The 16,578-nt window shown below is 40.4% G+C and overlaps 1 protein-coding gene across 1 annotated transcript in view; it reads right to left on the minus strand.

Moving 5' to 3' along the window:
* CAP2 (cyclase associated actin cytoskeleton regulatory protein 2) overlaps nt 1-16,578 on the minus strand; it is a gene marked incomplete at both ends in the record, with an annotated part of 108,147 nt that overhangs the window by 38,117 nt on the left and 53,452 nt on the right. The gene's annotated exons all lie outside the window — the stretch shown is intronic.

Raw genomic sequence — 16,578 nt, forward strand, 5'->3', positions numbered from 1 at the left:
GCTCTCTGTACGAAAATGTAACAGCTTATAATATTTATAGTAACCTTAGTCTGGTTTGGTTTTCAGCATTGTCCTCAGACAACTTGGCTGATGGCTACTCACCCCTCTCACTTCTTTTTTATTTTTTAATATTTATTTATTTATTTATTTTTGGCTGCGTTGGGTCTTAGTTGCTGTGCGCGGGCTTTCTCTAGTTGCGGTGAGCGGGGGCTACTCTTTGTTGCGGTGCATGGGCTTCTCATTGTGGTGACTTTTCTTGTTGCAGAGCATGGGCTCTAGGTGTATGGGCTTCAGTAGCTGTGGCACACGGGCTCAGTAGCACAGGCTCAGTAGTTCTGGCACATGGTCTTAGTTGCTTCGTGGCACGTGGGATCTTCCCGGACCAGGGCTCGAACCCATGTCCCCTGCATTGGCAGGCAGATTCTTAACCACTGTGCCAACAGGGAAGTCCCACCCCTCTCACTTCTGATTAATTGATTCAACAACTGACTTTTCTAGTCACATAAAAACACTTCTAAAATTATGTGAGCTGAGTTATGAAGTATCACAGAGATTGGTGCTTGCAGCATCTCCCCATAGCATTCTTGACTTTCTTTGGTTTGGAAGAGCAGATACAAGTTATCTGATTTTTTTTTTTTCTCCAAAGAAATAGCAACAGTTTGTACTTCAGCTTTGTAAAAGCAGTTGAAGAGGTTTTGGCAGTATTTTACATAGTCTTTTAAAATAGAAAAGCCCCTTAAAGCTCCTTAATTTCTTTAACCAAGACTTCAGAGGTTCTTAACTGAACTTCAAGGTTCTCAACTTGGGCTACACATTGAAATCACCTGGGAGCTTTCAAAAAACAGGCCTGGGGGGCTTCCCTGTGGCACAGTGGTTAAGAATCTGCCTGTTAATGCAGGGGACACGGGCTCGAGCCCTGGTCTGGGAAGATCCTACATGCCGCAGAGCAGCTAAGCCTGTGCGCCACAACTACTGAAGCCCGCGTGCCTAGAGCCCATGCTCTGCAACAAGAGAAGCCACCGCAATGAGAGGCCCACAAACCGCAACAAAGAGTAGCCCTCGCTCGACGCAATTGAAGAAAGCCAGCGTGCATCAACGAAGACCCAACGCAGCAATAAATAAATTAAAAATAAAAACAAAAAACACACAAACAAACCAGGCCTGGGCCCCACCCCCAGAGACTCTGATTTAACTGGTCTGGGGGTGGCCTGGGTTTCGGGGGCAATTGGAAAAGCTCCCAGGTGCAGATTTTAATCACTGCTACAATGGTAGTTTAACATCCTTTAGGACAGTGTTTCTGCCAGGGACAGCAAACCATTAGGGAAGAAATAATGCTCAGCTGCAGTAGCTTCCAGCCCTCACTTCTCCTTCTTGACCCTGTATATGCCCTCCCTTAAAAGAAATGTATAAAGGCTTTGGAATTATAATGACCTTGGTTCAAATCTTTGCTCTGACACTTTATGAGGCCTTGAGCAAACTACTTAACCAAAGCCTTGGTCTTCTCATCTGTAAATCAGAGATAATAATACTTACAGCTTATAGGCTACAGGAGAGGTGACGTTTTAAACCTCTGGCACATGGGATGGACACAATAAACGTTAAGTGACTATCATTATTACTATTATTCAGTTAGCTCAGACTGGGGGTAAAAAATATGTTCTCTGTAATACATAATATTCATTTGCCTCAAACAAACAGTCTGTGTATTTAAGATAAGAGAGGCTCCAAATAAACATCCACGTAGGCTAACAGGATTTTAGGGTTACGGGTGTCTAAATTAGGTCTTCTAGTTCAGGTTTTTGACAGACTCAGCTAAGTGGGTCACAATCAGTATTTTAAAAAAGTAACTGAAAGAGAATAGAAAATATCAGAGGACATTTACATGTATAAGGTTGGGTATTTTTTTTTTGTGGCCACACTGTGCCGCATGTGGGATCTTAGTTCCCCAGCAAGGGAGAGTAAAGGTTCAGGTCTGGATGAGACTGCTTGGGTTCAAGTCCTTGCAAGTCAGTGTACTAAGCTCTAGAACTTTAAACAACTGGCCAAACTTGTCTATGATTCCATGATCACATCTCCAAAATACTGTTGATAATGGCACTCACTTCACATGGCTGTTAGAAGGAGTAAATGAGAGAACATGTCTGTGCTTGGTAAGGAGTCAGGTACATTGTGAGTGCTGGACAAATAGCAGGAGACCTCAAAGATATCTGCCAGTTTAAAAATCTCTGATTGACAAGATTCACTGGCCAGCTCTTTCCTATCACTGACATGCAAAATCAGGAAAAACATTTTCTAACTGAGATCTGCAGATGGAGAAGGCATGTTTTTGTTTGGGAGAAACAAAAAGAAATACAGGGAAAGAAAGCAAAGCGTTCTTAAAGTTCTCAGTGGACTTTTTTTTCCTGTTTTATTGAGAAATAATTGACATACATCACTGTATAAGTTTAAGGTGTAAATATATACAAATCAAACCAGCATGATGGTTTGATTTACATATACTGTGAAATGATTACTACAATAGGTTTAGTTAATTAATATCCATCATCTGATATAGATACAATAAAAAGAAAAGGAAAAAAGAGTTTCCCCCTGTGATGAGAACTCTTAGGATCTACTCTTTTAACAACCTTCCTACATATCATATAGCAGTGTTAGCTATGGTCGTTACGCTGTACAGTACATCCCTAGTACTTATCTGTAACTGAAAGTTTATACCTTATGACCAGCTTCCTCTGATTCCCCCTTCCCCCCAGCCCTCAGTTCTGGTAACCACAAATCTCTTTTTCTGAGTTTGGTGGGGTTTTGTTTGTTTGTCTAGATTCCACATATAAGTGAGATCATACAGTATTTGTCTTTCTCTGACTTACTTCACTTAGCATAATGCCTTCAAAGTTAGTGGACTTTTAAAATTCTTCCATACTGAAGGCGGTGAAAAACAAAGAAAGGTTGCTGCAGAAGCTAGCCAGGTCTTGTGGAAAATTCATGAATACCTTCCCACCTTCTCATTTTCCCTCTGGCCATTACAAAGGAAAGGTCTCATAGGTGTGACAGGAAGACCCTAAATCAGGGTTGTTATGGGCTGAATGTGTCCTTCCCAAATTCAAATATTGAAGCCCTAACCCCCAGGACCTCAGAATGTGAGTGTACTTGGAGGCAGGGTCTTTAAAGAGGTGCTTCAGTTAAAATGACATCATGAGGGTGGACCCTAAACCAATATGACAGGTGTCCTTATAAGAGAGGAGGATGCACACACTCACAAGGGAAGACCATGTGAGGACACAGGGTGAAGACAGCCGTCTATAAGCCAAGGAGAGAGGCTTCAGAAGCAACCAACCCTACTGACACCTTGATCTCGGACTACCAATCTCCAGAATTTTGAGAATATACATTTCTGTTGTTTAAGCCACCCAGCCTGTGGTACTTTGTTCTGGCAACATTGGCAAACTAATATGAGGGTGTAATGACAGTACAGGAAAAGCAAACACCCCCAAACTCTCAACAAAGAAACAAAACCCCTCTAAACAGTCCCTGACCCAAACACAGCTCTTCCATTTTCTTGGTGAATGACTGCTAAAGTCAGGTTTAAATGCCCTCCCTGGAATTTCACTCTTTAGAAGGGAAACACTTCCCTCTTCAAGGGATTCTTTTTAGCCCAAATTCAACATCCAATCAAAGGTGCGTTATATAGGTTTTCCCAGAAGGCAGCTGATAGCTGATTTTAATTATGGCAACACTAGTAAAAAGCATCCTAATTTTCTCCAGTGATTTGCTCAGCCATGATATTCTTTTCTTTTCTTTACATCTTTATTGGAGTATAATTGCTTTACAATGTTGTGTCAGTTTCTGCTGTATAACAAAGTGAATCAGCTATACATATACATGTATCCCCATATCCCCTCCCTCTTGCGCCTCCCTCCCTCCTCCCTATCCCACCCCTCTAGGTGGTCACAAAGCACTGAGGTGATCTCCCTGTGCTATGCGGCTGCTTCCCACTAGTTATCTATTTTACGTTTGGTAGTGTATATATGTCCATGCTACTCTCTCACTTTGTCCCAGCTTCCCCTTCCCCCCCTCCATGTCTTCAAGTCCATTCTCTACATCTGCGTCTTTATTCCTGTCCTGCCCCTAGGTTCATCAGAACCATTTTTTTTTTAGATTTCATATATATGGTTAGCATATGGTATTTGTTTTCTCTTTCTGACTTACTTCATTCTGTATGAGAGACTCTAGGTCCATCCACCTCACTACAAATAACTCAATTTCATTTCTTTTTAAGCCATGATATTCTTGATGTAATGACATTTTTGAGAAAGGCCAGAATATCTGAATTGTTAGTGATATCTGGCCTATTGCCCCAAGGGGAAAAAGAACCAGAAACTGTATATTTACAATGTTAGATAGATTTATTAAGGCCATCTTTGTTTATCTCTAACTTCCCAAGAACAAACTCTAAAGTCTGAGGAGACAGAGTATTCTGGAAGATATTTTATATTGGTTATCTGATGAAAGCACCAAAAAGATTGAGAAAGTTTCCTTCTGCCTTAGTTTGGCAATTGCGTGAAGAACTGTCCTCATTAAAAAAAAAAAAAAGTAATGTTGAGAGGACTAAGTACAACAGCTTTTATTCTGTGCCAATAGATTTCTTGTGTACTTTAAAGGAGGCTTACATCCTCCAGCTCATCCTGAACTTTCACAGCTGCAATCAAAAACACAGAGAGAACATTCGAGTTGTGGTGTGATTTCCATCAAGGCTGGCCGTGTGGGATATCAGAGGAAAAGCGAATTGTGGGGTGGTGGGGGGCTATTAGAGGAACTTCCACCTGTTTAAGTATTAAGCATGTATTAAGCATACTCAATAAATACAGGTTGAATTGCACTGATGTCAATTAACGCTACAAAAGGGCTTTCCACTGATGGGAGATAAATTTCAGAGGCATCCTGGGTTTTTTTCAATGGTATGCATTGGTGGTAGCTTTTCAGACACAGCTAAAAGCTAGTGTGCTTTGGAATGACTTTAAATTGGCCAATTTTACATAGGCCTCACCCAGATTTATTTTTTAACTTATCACTCAGGTTTCTTTTATTTCGAGAGATTTTTCCCTGAAAGAAAATCATTTTTTAAGACTCATGTGAAGGTTAGCTGAAAAATCTCCCTTGCCCTTCCCCAGGTTTCTGTGGCTTTAACAGAAAGTCAAAATGGCCAAACTGGAGAAGATGCATGTGCAAACTGCACGTTTCCGCAAGTGTTTCCAAGCACTATCTTAGCTCAATGGGACTGTACTTTGGAGAGTATTTCAGGACTCCATGTCTTTATGACCCTGGTTTCTGCTTTAAAGCTGAAGAGTTGAGACCCATTATCAGCTTCATCTCAGTTTATCAGCAAGCTCTGTAGAAACTTTACCCAAAAAGGAAAACCAAGTTCCCACTCATGCTGTTTTGCAAGGGATGGAACAAATTCTGGGAGTTTGACCTCAAAGATGTGTCATTGAGTAAATTGAAATAAGCTTGTTATTTCTGGAATCCATGGTTCTTGTGTAGTTTCTACATCAGGTAGAAAATGGATCAATCTGCTATTATTTCTTTTAAAATAATTTCTTTTTCTGATTACATGCTCTTTGTGAAACATTGGAAAATAAAGATGGAAAAACATAAGTAAACAATAAACATCCTTAATTCTACCACAAGGAGAAAAACACTGCTAAATGGTGATTTTTTTCTTGTAGATGTAATTATCAGAGATATCTTCAAAAATAATAATTACTTTAAAAATAATGGCTGTTAAGACCATAAGGAATAATCGTAAGAGCTGAATTTAAGCAGTTCAGTTAAAACAAGCAAGCACAAAAACAAATAAAAACCTATCAGTATACTGGCAAGTTCGCTGAAACTATCATTTTTAGAAAGGATGTTTTAAGTACAAATACTACAAAGACATTACTGTTACAACTCAGGCAAACTTAACAGCATTAAAGTAAAAACTGGACTTTTTAATATTTGACTCCCACCTTCATTAAAAAATTCTAAGAAAGCTTATATCAAGCAGTACATCTTAGCTAACCATACTACCAAATATCAACCACTATTACTTTGGCTTAGTTGTTTTTGTACAAAGTTTTACCAGTTGATTCCATGTGAGTGCATATGAGTATATAGCACAGAAAACATATGGAAAGATACTCATCAAAGTTTTTATTTAACTGTATTGCCTTATCCATATATTTTAAATTTTCTAATATGTATATGCATTTCTTTTGTAATGAAGGGAAAAGTTTTAAAACATACTAACCAGTTTTGTACCTTCAATGGTAGAAAAAATTTCATATACGTGTTATTAAATTTATAGATATCAAATAATATTAAGACTTTCTCAGCATTAGGGAAGTAGCTCTAGGAAAACATGTTCAGAAATTATCAGAATAAATTATTCAGATGAAGAAGAATAGTTAACATTTTTTCAGGCAAAGGTTATCCACATCAGGAACAGTGTTTGCTTCTAAAAATATATCATTTGGGCACATTCTAATAAATGAAGCAATTATTTTCATCATTTTAAGTCAAAAGCAAACTTTTTTTTATCAGAAATGCTAATTTGCATTAACTTGCCTTGGTGCAATTGTAGATATTTCTCTAATTTCCCTTCATTGTTCCTCTAATATAAAAATTTTCCACTGTCTAGAAACATTTTGGAGGTTTCAGAATATCCTCACGATAATACTTTCAGAAACATCTGTACACTTAAGACAACTTGAAAATTTAAAACATTTGCAAAACTGTCACAGAAATCAATCTAAATAAATAAAACTAACTGAGCTCCATGAATGTACGTGATGCTGTGGTAGCTGCCATTGTACTGCATTATGACAAATCCCTTGGAAAGTATTTTTATATGTTCTTAAGGCTTTACATTCCACATATATGTCTTATTTTATGATTGTTAAACTCTCTTAAAAGTGCACTCAAGGTGGGCTTCCCTGGTGGCGCAGTGGTTGAGAGTCTGCCTGTCGATGCAGGGGACGCGGGTTCGTGCCCCAGTCCGGGAAGATCCCACATGCTGCGGGGCGGCTGGGCCCGTGAGCCATGGCCGCTGAGCCTGCGCATCCGGAGTCTGTGCCCCGCAACGGGAGAGGCCACAACAGTGAGAGGCCCGCGTACCGCAAAAAAAAAAAAAAAAAAAAAAAAAAGTACACTCAAGGGACTTCCTGGGCAGTCAAGTGGTTAAGACCCCACGTTCCCAATGCAGGGGTCACGGGTTCGATCCTTGGTCAGTGAACTAAGATCCCACATGTGGCACGGTGCGGCCAAACAAACAAACCAGAAATACATTCAAGAATCCCAAAGGCTTTTTTTGCTTTTATTCCTTAAAAATCATTCTTAAAGAATTAAATTCTGCCATTTGCAACAACATGGATGGACCTGGAGAGTATTATGCTTAAAGAAATAATTCAGACAGAGAAAGACAAATACTATATGTTTTCACTTATATATGGAATCTAAAAAATTTAAAAATGAATGAATATAACGAAACAGAAACAGACTCATAGATAAAGAGAACAAACTAGTTACCAGAGGGGATAAAGGGAGGAGGAGCAAGATGGGGAAGGGAATTACGAGGTAGAAACTATTACGTATAAAATAAATAAGATACAAGCATGTAATGTACAGTGCATGGAATACAGCCAGTATTTTATAATAACTTTAAATGTAATATAATCTATAAAAACATCTAATCACTATATTGTACACTGAAAATAATATAACGTAAATCAACTAAACGTCAATTTAAAAAAATCATTCTTGGGACTTCCCTGGTAGCGCAGTGGTTAAAAATCTGCCTGCCAATGCAGGGGACATGGGTTCAAGCCCTGGTCCAGGAGGATTCCCCATGCCGCGGAGCAACTAAGCCCATGCGCCACAACTACTGAGCCGCGCTCCAGAGCCCGCGAGCCACAACTACTGAAGCCCACGAGCCACAACTACTGAAGCCCGCATGCCTAGAGCCCATGCTCCACAACAAGAGAAGCCACTGCAATGAGAAGCCCGTGCACAGCAACGAAGAGTAGCCCCCACTCACCACAGCTAGAGAAAGCCCACGCTCAGCAATGAAGACCCAACGCATCCAAAAATAAATAAAAAAATAAATCTTAAAAAAAAATCATTCTTAAAGAGTAAAAGGAATGAATTGCTTTCCATTATGAACTGCATTGTCCTGATACTTATGAGAGAACCTTCCAACATGCATAAACTCCTAAATTTTTAATACAAATCTATCAACAACCCATTATACTCATCAGCACATTTTTTCCCAGTAATAATATTTGAAAGACAAACTATTTCAGACATAACAGAAAAGCATACAAAGTAATGACAAGCACCCATATACGTGAAACATAATTTAATATTGCATTGGGGCCCAGGATCATCCTTATGATATCCCTTTACTGACATTTGCCAAAAAAACAGCTGGAAATGCAGAGGTCTGGAGCCTGGGACACAGAACTATTCAGATATAACCTCAGGGGTAGCACTGAAGCTTGATGTCAAATTGTTGTATTTTTCTCATAAAGGTAGAACAGTTGCAAATTGGGCATTTTTAGTGTAGTCTTTTCTGCCAAAGGATTCAGCAAACCACAGGCTAAAGAGCCTTCTCCAAAGTCATTTTTAAAAACTATTCAGATAACAATTTACACTGTTGCTTATCAATATATTTAAACCTCTCAGAATCATGCAAAGCCTTATTTAGGATTTTGGGGCCATTGACCCAATGAACAATGGACACTTCCTTGTCAGTTCCCACTTCCTGTTTTTTGTCTTTGCCACTGTTCACAAGTGTGAGCCCCACCTGTCATCATTTTTAGTTTTTGTGCGCAGTATCTGGGGAAGCCCTCACTCTAAAACCTAAAATTTATTCATCAGAACAAGAACACAGTTCTGCTGATGTGATACGTGGGCCACAATTTTCTCTAAGCTCTCAATGTTTGACTTGTCTCAGAATGGTAGGTATGTGATATAAAAAGTCAAGTTCAATGGATATCTACATGTATACACAGTAACCCAAATAGTTTGTATCCTTACAATATCTCATCTCCTGAATCTTACTGCAACAACAGGGGTCAGAAGACGATAGAAACGAACAAACTTAACATCAACTGCTCCTCAGAATGAGAGTTATAGTTTTCATTATAGTTGTTCTGATAGGAAGAGAATTTCACTGATAGTACAGGAAGATAATAGTCCAATCAGAGAAAATACATCTTTTCCACTCATTCACGTATTGGCTAACGACTGTATGTGGGACACATACAAAGCTGTAGTGTCTCTCTCCTGTATGACTGGACTGGACAAAATGGGTTCCTAGAAAATGCTGGGTTCATGGCAGGGACATGGGATTAGCTAGATTATTTGAGATCCGGGAAGGAAGCAGTGCGTCAATAATGGGCAATGACAAATAAAGACATACGAAATCATGGCAGAGAGAAACCAGAAGGGGAAATTAAGTTGAAAATCAAAAACTTAACCTGGTTATCCACAGTCAGCATAAGAGAATAGACTGGATGGTTGAGAAGAATCTCATCTTGTACTTTGTCATTGTTTCAACTTATTTTATGGACACAGCTGAAAAGACATCAACTTTCCCTCTCTTCGGGTAGGTACTATCTGGCTTCTGACAGTGATACATTTTATAATCACCTATAATTTTACTTTATGAGATTCTGAACAGTAGATCTCACTGTGCTTTTACTTAAACGCACAGGGACTTCACTAACAATTTCTAAAGTTGGAGAGAATTGCCAAAACCATTCAAATTTACCAGCTTTATAAAATCTAATACAATATACTGTGATCAGAAATTAGTCCTCTGAGATAGAAAAAAAATCTGAACTGCTGTTAAGTTTTTAAAAATTGAAGTACAGTTGATTTACAATGTTGTGTTGGTTCCTGGTGTACAGCAGTGATTCAGTTATACATATATTGATGTATTATTTTTCATTTCTTGTCCATTGTTATTACAAGATATTGAATATAGTTCCCTGTGCTATAGAGCAAGAACTTGTTGTTTACCTATTTTATATACAGTAGTTTATATCTGCTGATCCCAAACTCCTAATTTCTCTCTCCCCCTCCCCGAAGTGCTATACATTTTTGTCTACCAACGTTTGAGCATTAACTGCATGCCATTCACCATGTTGACTGGTTTTCCCCAGTTCTGTCCACTTTCTAATGATAAATCTCAGTTTAAACTACCAAAGTCATCACTTGAAGTATCCCTGTGCAGTCAACTGCATTTACGGGGTCATTGTCTTTCTCCTAGATAAGTGGCCCATGGTAGAGGGATGGCCAGATCTTCTCTTCGAGATTCATTTATGCAGAATATTGCTGAGATGACGTAAATCTACAGTTTCCAGTTCAACCTCAGAAGGTGCAAAAAATTTCAAAAACTGCTCTGTAAGTCTTAAGAAATCCCACAGGGCGGATTTGCCATTATTGTACCAAGCTACTGATACAGAGCTCCAATCGTCCTTAATCAGAAGTGAGCTTTCTCTTTTAAGGTTACCACAACCTTTTTCAGCTTCTACTGTCCGCTGTTCTCAAGAGCCCTGCTTCCCACAGTGCATCCGACAGAGCCCCGGCCCTGGTTTGGTGAACAGCTCAAGACAAACAGTGCTTCCTGATCCATGGAGTTTGAAGGAATTCTGCATATGACATCTCCCTTTTGGCAAGTCATGATCCACTCAGAATACTAAAGGAGTTACTAAAGAAGTCCATTTATCTTGTTTACCCTGATGTCTCTAGGTTTCTTTGCCCACAGAACCTTTTATTCACACCTCCCTCCCGTCCCCCCACTGGCTTTCTGTGGAACAGACTCTGGGAAAGGTTGCCAGCAGAAGCCTGTGAAGTGGCTTCAGGAAGTCACAGGGGTCTGCTGGGCTGCTTACCGTGTGTTCATTTGTCCTCTTGCTCTCCAGTTATCCTTGCTCATTACCATGGAAACACTTTCAAGGGCATTTAATGGAGGCAAAGAAGTCTCTTCTCTCTCATTTCCAACACACACACACACACACACACGCAGAGCTGCTGTTTTCAGGAGCTATAATCATCTCTGAGAGGATGGCTGGCACAACCCTCCCCCTTTGCACTGAGGTTCTATCTTCTGTTGGTGCCTCACAGTCAGTCTTTTTTTTGGCCAGCCCTGCCCCCACTCCTAATCACCACTGGCAAGTAGAATCTCCTTCCTCTCCTTTGTCCTTATCTTCTCTGTTTTCTCTTTTTCCTTGCACACATCTAACCTTGTGTTTGGAAAGGCAGACCATTTAGAAACAATGCCACAGTATTCCTTCTGCAGAGCAAACTGATGGCTCATGACATTTATTTGCCTTTAGTCTTCAAGTCTTGAGCTATCTTTTCTCTTTGTGCTGCCCCATGGCCATGGGATGCTTCTTTACTACCCAAGAGGGATTTCTGACTACTTCCAAGTCCAGAAGAGTCCCACAGCTTTTCCTGATGTAAGGCTCCCTTGTACCATAGATCACATGCACTCGAAGTCTGATCAGTGCCAGTAGGCTGCTGTGCTTGGTTTTTCACATTGACCCCAAAGGGAAAGCATGGCTAACAGCATGTGTGAAGCTAGCAAAAAACGTGATGCACATCCAGAATTCCTTTCTGAGGCAGGTGCAGGAAGACCATTCTTTGATCTTTGGCTCAGTTATTAGATATAAAGCCTATAGCGCTTGACTATGTAATAAAATGGAGATGACTGTGTCACCATATCTCTAAAGATATATCTAAAGATTGCTACCTGTTGGTCCACTCGTTTCTTCATTTATTCAACAAATATATACTGAGTGCCATCTATGCGCCAGGGCTGGTCAGAAGAGGTGGAGGAGAGCAGTGAACAATACAGGCAATTCCCAGCAGTGAACAACATGAGGACTCCTATGTCCCCACCCTCTTTTGTCCAAGTAGGGTGGGGAGTGTATTAGTCAGGGTTTTCCATAGAAACAGCACCAACAGGATGTAACTACATATATAGTTTTATAAGGAACTGGCTCATGTGATTATGGGGGCTCACAAGTCCCCAAGATTTGCAGACTGAGTCAGCAAGCTGGAGACCCAGGAAACCTGATAGTTTAAGTTTTCCCATCTGAAAGCCAGCAGGCTTGAGACCCAGAAAACTGATGTTCAGTTTGAGTCCAAACGCAGGAAAAAGCTGATGTCCCAGTTTGAAGGCAGTCAGGCAGGAGGAATTCTCCCTTACTCAGGGGAGGGTCAGCTTTTTTGTTCTATTCAGGCCTTCAACCCATCGGATGGGGCCCACACACATGAGGGTGCTTTATCCAGTCTACTGATTTAAATGTTAATCTCATCCAAAAACATGCTCACAGAAACACCGAGAATAATGTTTGACCAAATATCTGGGCATCCCATGGCCTGGGCAAGTTGACATGTAAGATGAATGATCACAGGAGGAGATAGACAGTAAACATAATGAATAACTAAATTAAGTGGTATGTTAGTTGTTAAAAGCCATAAGGGAAAAAATAAAGTCAAGTGAAGGGAATCAGAAATATGTGTGGGGGATGAGTTTCAATTTAAAATAGGGCCAGACACTATAAAACTCTTAGAGGAAAACATAGGCAGAACATTCTATGACATAAATCACAGCAAGATCCTTTTTGACCCACTTCCTAGAGTAATGGAAATAAAAACAAAAATAAACAAATGGGACCTAATGAAACTTAAAAGTTTTTGCACAGCAAAGGAAAACATAAACAAGATGAAAAGACAACCCTCAGAATGGGAGAAAATATTTGCAAATGAAGCAACTGACAAAGGATTAATCTCCAAAATTTACAAGCAGCTCATGCAGCTCAATATCAAAAAAACAAACAACCCAATCCAAAAATGGGCAGAAGACCTAAATAGGCATTTCTCCAAAGAAGATATACAGATTGCCAACAAACACATGAAAGGATGCTCAACATCACTAATCATTAGAGAAATGCAAATCAAAACTACAATGAGGTATCACCTCACACCAGTCAGAATGGCCATCATCAAAAAATCTACAAACAGGGCCTCCCTGGTGGCGCAGTGGTTGAGAGTCCGCCTGCTGATGCAGGGGATACGGGTTTGTGCCCCGGTCTGGGAGGATCCCATATGCCGCAGAGCGGCTGGGCCCGTGAGCCATGGCCGCTGAGCCTGTGCGTCCGGAGCCTGTGCTCCACAACGGGAGAGGCCACAACAGTGAGAGGCCCGCGTACCGCAAAAAAAAAAAAAAAAAAAAAAAAAAATCTACAAACAATAAATGCTGGAGAGGGTGTGGAGAAAAGGGAACCCTCTTGCACTTTTGGTGGGAATGTAAATTGATACAGCCATTATGGAGAACAGTATGGAGCTTCCTTAAAAAACTAAAAATAGAATTACCATATGATCCAGCAGGCCCACTCCTGGGCATATACCCTGAGAAAACCATAATTCAAAAAGAGTCATGTACCACAATGTTCATCGCAGCTCTATTTACAATAGCCAGGACATGGAGGCAACCTAAGTGTCCACCGACAGATGAATGGATAAAGAAGATGTGGCACATACATACAATGGAATATTACTTAGCCATAAAAAGAAACGAAATTGAGTTATTTGTAGTGAGGTGGATGGACCCAGAGTCTGTCATACAGAGTGAAGTAAGTCAGAAAGAAACAAACAAATACGGTATGCTAACACATATATATGGAATCTAAAAAAGAAACCCAAAAAGTTTCTGAAGAACGTAGGGGCAGGACAGGAATAAAGACACAGATGTAGAGAATGGACTTGAGGACATGGGGAGGTGGAAGGGTGAGCTGGGATGAAGTGAGAGAGCGGCATGGACATATATATACTACCGAATGTAAAACAGATAGCTAGTGGGAAGCAGCCGCATAGCACAGGGAGATCAGCTTGGTGCTTTGTGACCACCTAGAGGGGTGGGATAGGGAGGGTGGGAGGGAGACGCAGGAGGGAAGGGATATGGGGATATATGTATATGTATAGCTGATTCACTTTGTTATACAGCAGAAACTGACACACCATTGTACAGTAATTATATTCCAATAAAGATGTTTTTTTAAAAAAATTAAAATAAAATAAAATAAAATAGGGCCAGAGTCAGTCTCATTGAGAAGGTGATATTTGAATAAATAGTTGGAGGAGGCATTAGCCATGTGGATATCTGGGGGAGGCAGATACAACCACTGCCAAGAGGAAACAACTGTTGCAAAGGTCCTAAGGCTGGAATGTGTCTCCGGTGTTCAAGGACTGGCAAGCAGACCAGTGGAGCTGGATGAGTGAGGGGGAAAGTGGTGGGGTACGAGGTGGGAGAGGAAGCAGCAGGGAGCAGGGGCACAGACCGTGAAGGCTGTTGAGAGGACTCTGGCTTTTGTCCTGAACGAAATGGAAATCACCAGAGGGTTTTGAGCAGAAGAACGACATGATGTGATTTTCTTTTATGAGAATCACTCTGGCTGTAGTATTGAGACTAGACTGTCAGGGAGGTAAGGGGTAAGGTGGAAGCAGGGAGATCATACGTGAGACTTTGCAAGGATTTGGATGAGAGACGAAGGTAGCTGCGACCAGAGTGACTGCAGTGGAGACTGTGAGACGTAGATTGTGGACTGGAGGTGGACTACCGAGCAAAGGAGGAGTCCAGAATGACTCTTTGGTTTTTGACCTGAGAGAATAGAAGGATGGAGTTGACACCACTTGAGAAGGAGACATTGCAGAAGGAACAGGATTTAGCAGGAAGGCTAGGAGCTCAGATTCAGACACACTGTTTAATCTATCCTTAACCAACCTTTCCCAGGGGCCACAATTCACTACTGTATTACCTGCAATGTGGCTGTTGTCCTTAACTTTCTCCCCCCAGCTGAGTCTTTTTCTGGTTTCCACTCTACAGTTTGCCTCTGTTTGGGAGCATCTTCTCACATTCTCAATTCAGTGCAACACAATGGATAAATGTGCTGTTCCTCAGATACGAGGATGGTGCTTTTGGCCCCCAGTCAGCAAGGAGTGAGCTCTCTGCTGTTTCTCTCCTGGTGATGGCGTGTGCTGAGTCATCCACTCTGGCAAGCAGCAAACATTTGTGAAGACAGCTAGCATGGATTATGAGTTTATTCTGTGGTTGGTGGTAATTATTTTTGTTAATTTGCCAGGCTGATTGCTCATTCTATCCTGAAACTAGCTGGCCCACGGAGATATCAAATCTTTGGACCTGGCTTTATCTGTACCATATTTTAACTAATTGAGGTAATGGATGGAGACACACTGTTTAAGACAGTTGATTTGGGGTAGACCCAATCATCTTATATGACTGTATGTTGGTGATCTAGCTTGCATTTTGATGCCAAATACAATGCTTGTCACATAACAGGTGAGTGAATGAATAAACAAATTAATGTTGAAGTGATAAATAAAAATGAACCTTCTGAGAAATCAGATGTGATCTGTGTAGCAGAAATGAACTTATCTACCTAAGATGGCAATATTTTATCCTGTTTTGATGTGTATATTTTTATTTGTAAGTGAACAAAATTATGAGACATTTTCTTTTACATCCTCCTCTTCTGTTTTCCTTCATAAACTTTTTTTTTTGGCTCGGTGTCCACTTACCCCGACCTCATCATGCTTTTTTTTTTGTTCCTATAATCTGTTAAAATGTTTATTGAACACCTATTATATGCCAGGTATAATCCTAGGTATATGGAACATATCAGTGAGAAAAGAAAGACCTCTCCTGTAGGGTTTACAAGCAGGGAACGGAGAGCAAACAAATACACATAATCAATACATCATACTTGGAAAAAAGGAGAACAGGAAAAAGGGATCGGGGTGCTGGGCAGTTTTTAATTAATGTAAAAAGGCTTAAGTAGAATTTTTGGCTGGCTGAAATAGTTGACAGATTATTTGGTTCATTCTGTTTGATCCAGCCCATCTGTCACATGCTAGCAGCTGATGAGAGTGGAATATGGAGCATCCATGAGGGCAAAACAGGAACTAGAAGGGGATAAAAGTTGCTTTTCCCCCCAGCTGTCTCACCTGAATTCAGCCACTCACAGGCTATATAGTTCACTTTCAATTCCAGATACTCTTGACCTTGGCACATGATAGAGGAAAATATGCTTGCTGCTGATTAGAATTACAGAATAAAAGCCACCAGCTGCAGTTTCAAGTCCCCATTTGATCACGTGATGTCTTACCAATCTTAGTTTTTTATTTTAGGCATCTTTTGTCAGCTCTGGGTCCTTCTGTTATCCAGCCCATAGAGTTACTTTATGAAATATCACCAGTTCCTTGTCTTTTTATGGTGACCCCAAAACAAAAAAATTAAAATATGAATACACTGGCCAACATCTTAAGAGAAGTTGGTAAGTTTCAGAGAGGTAAAATATATAAACATTTTCCATAGTTTGGTTTTAGAAGATTTCTCTGAATATCTAAGCTGTACCTTTGAAGCATCACACATTAGCGTTGCAAAGTACAAAATATAATTCTGCAAAGGAGAGGCCAAAAGGCCAAACTCTCTCGTTCCTCCTGGTACACTGA

The sequence above is a fragment of the Hyperoodon ampullatus genome, assembly GCF_949752795.1.
Source record: "Hyperoodon ampullatus genome assembly, chromosome: 10".
NCBI lineage: Eukaryota > Metazoa > Chordata > Mammalia > Artiodactyla > Ziphiidae > Hyperoodon > Hyperoodon ampullatus.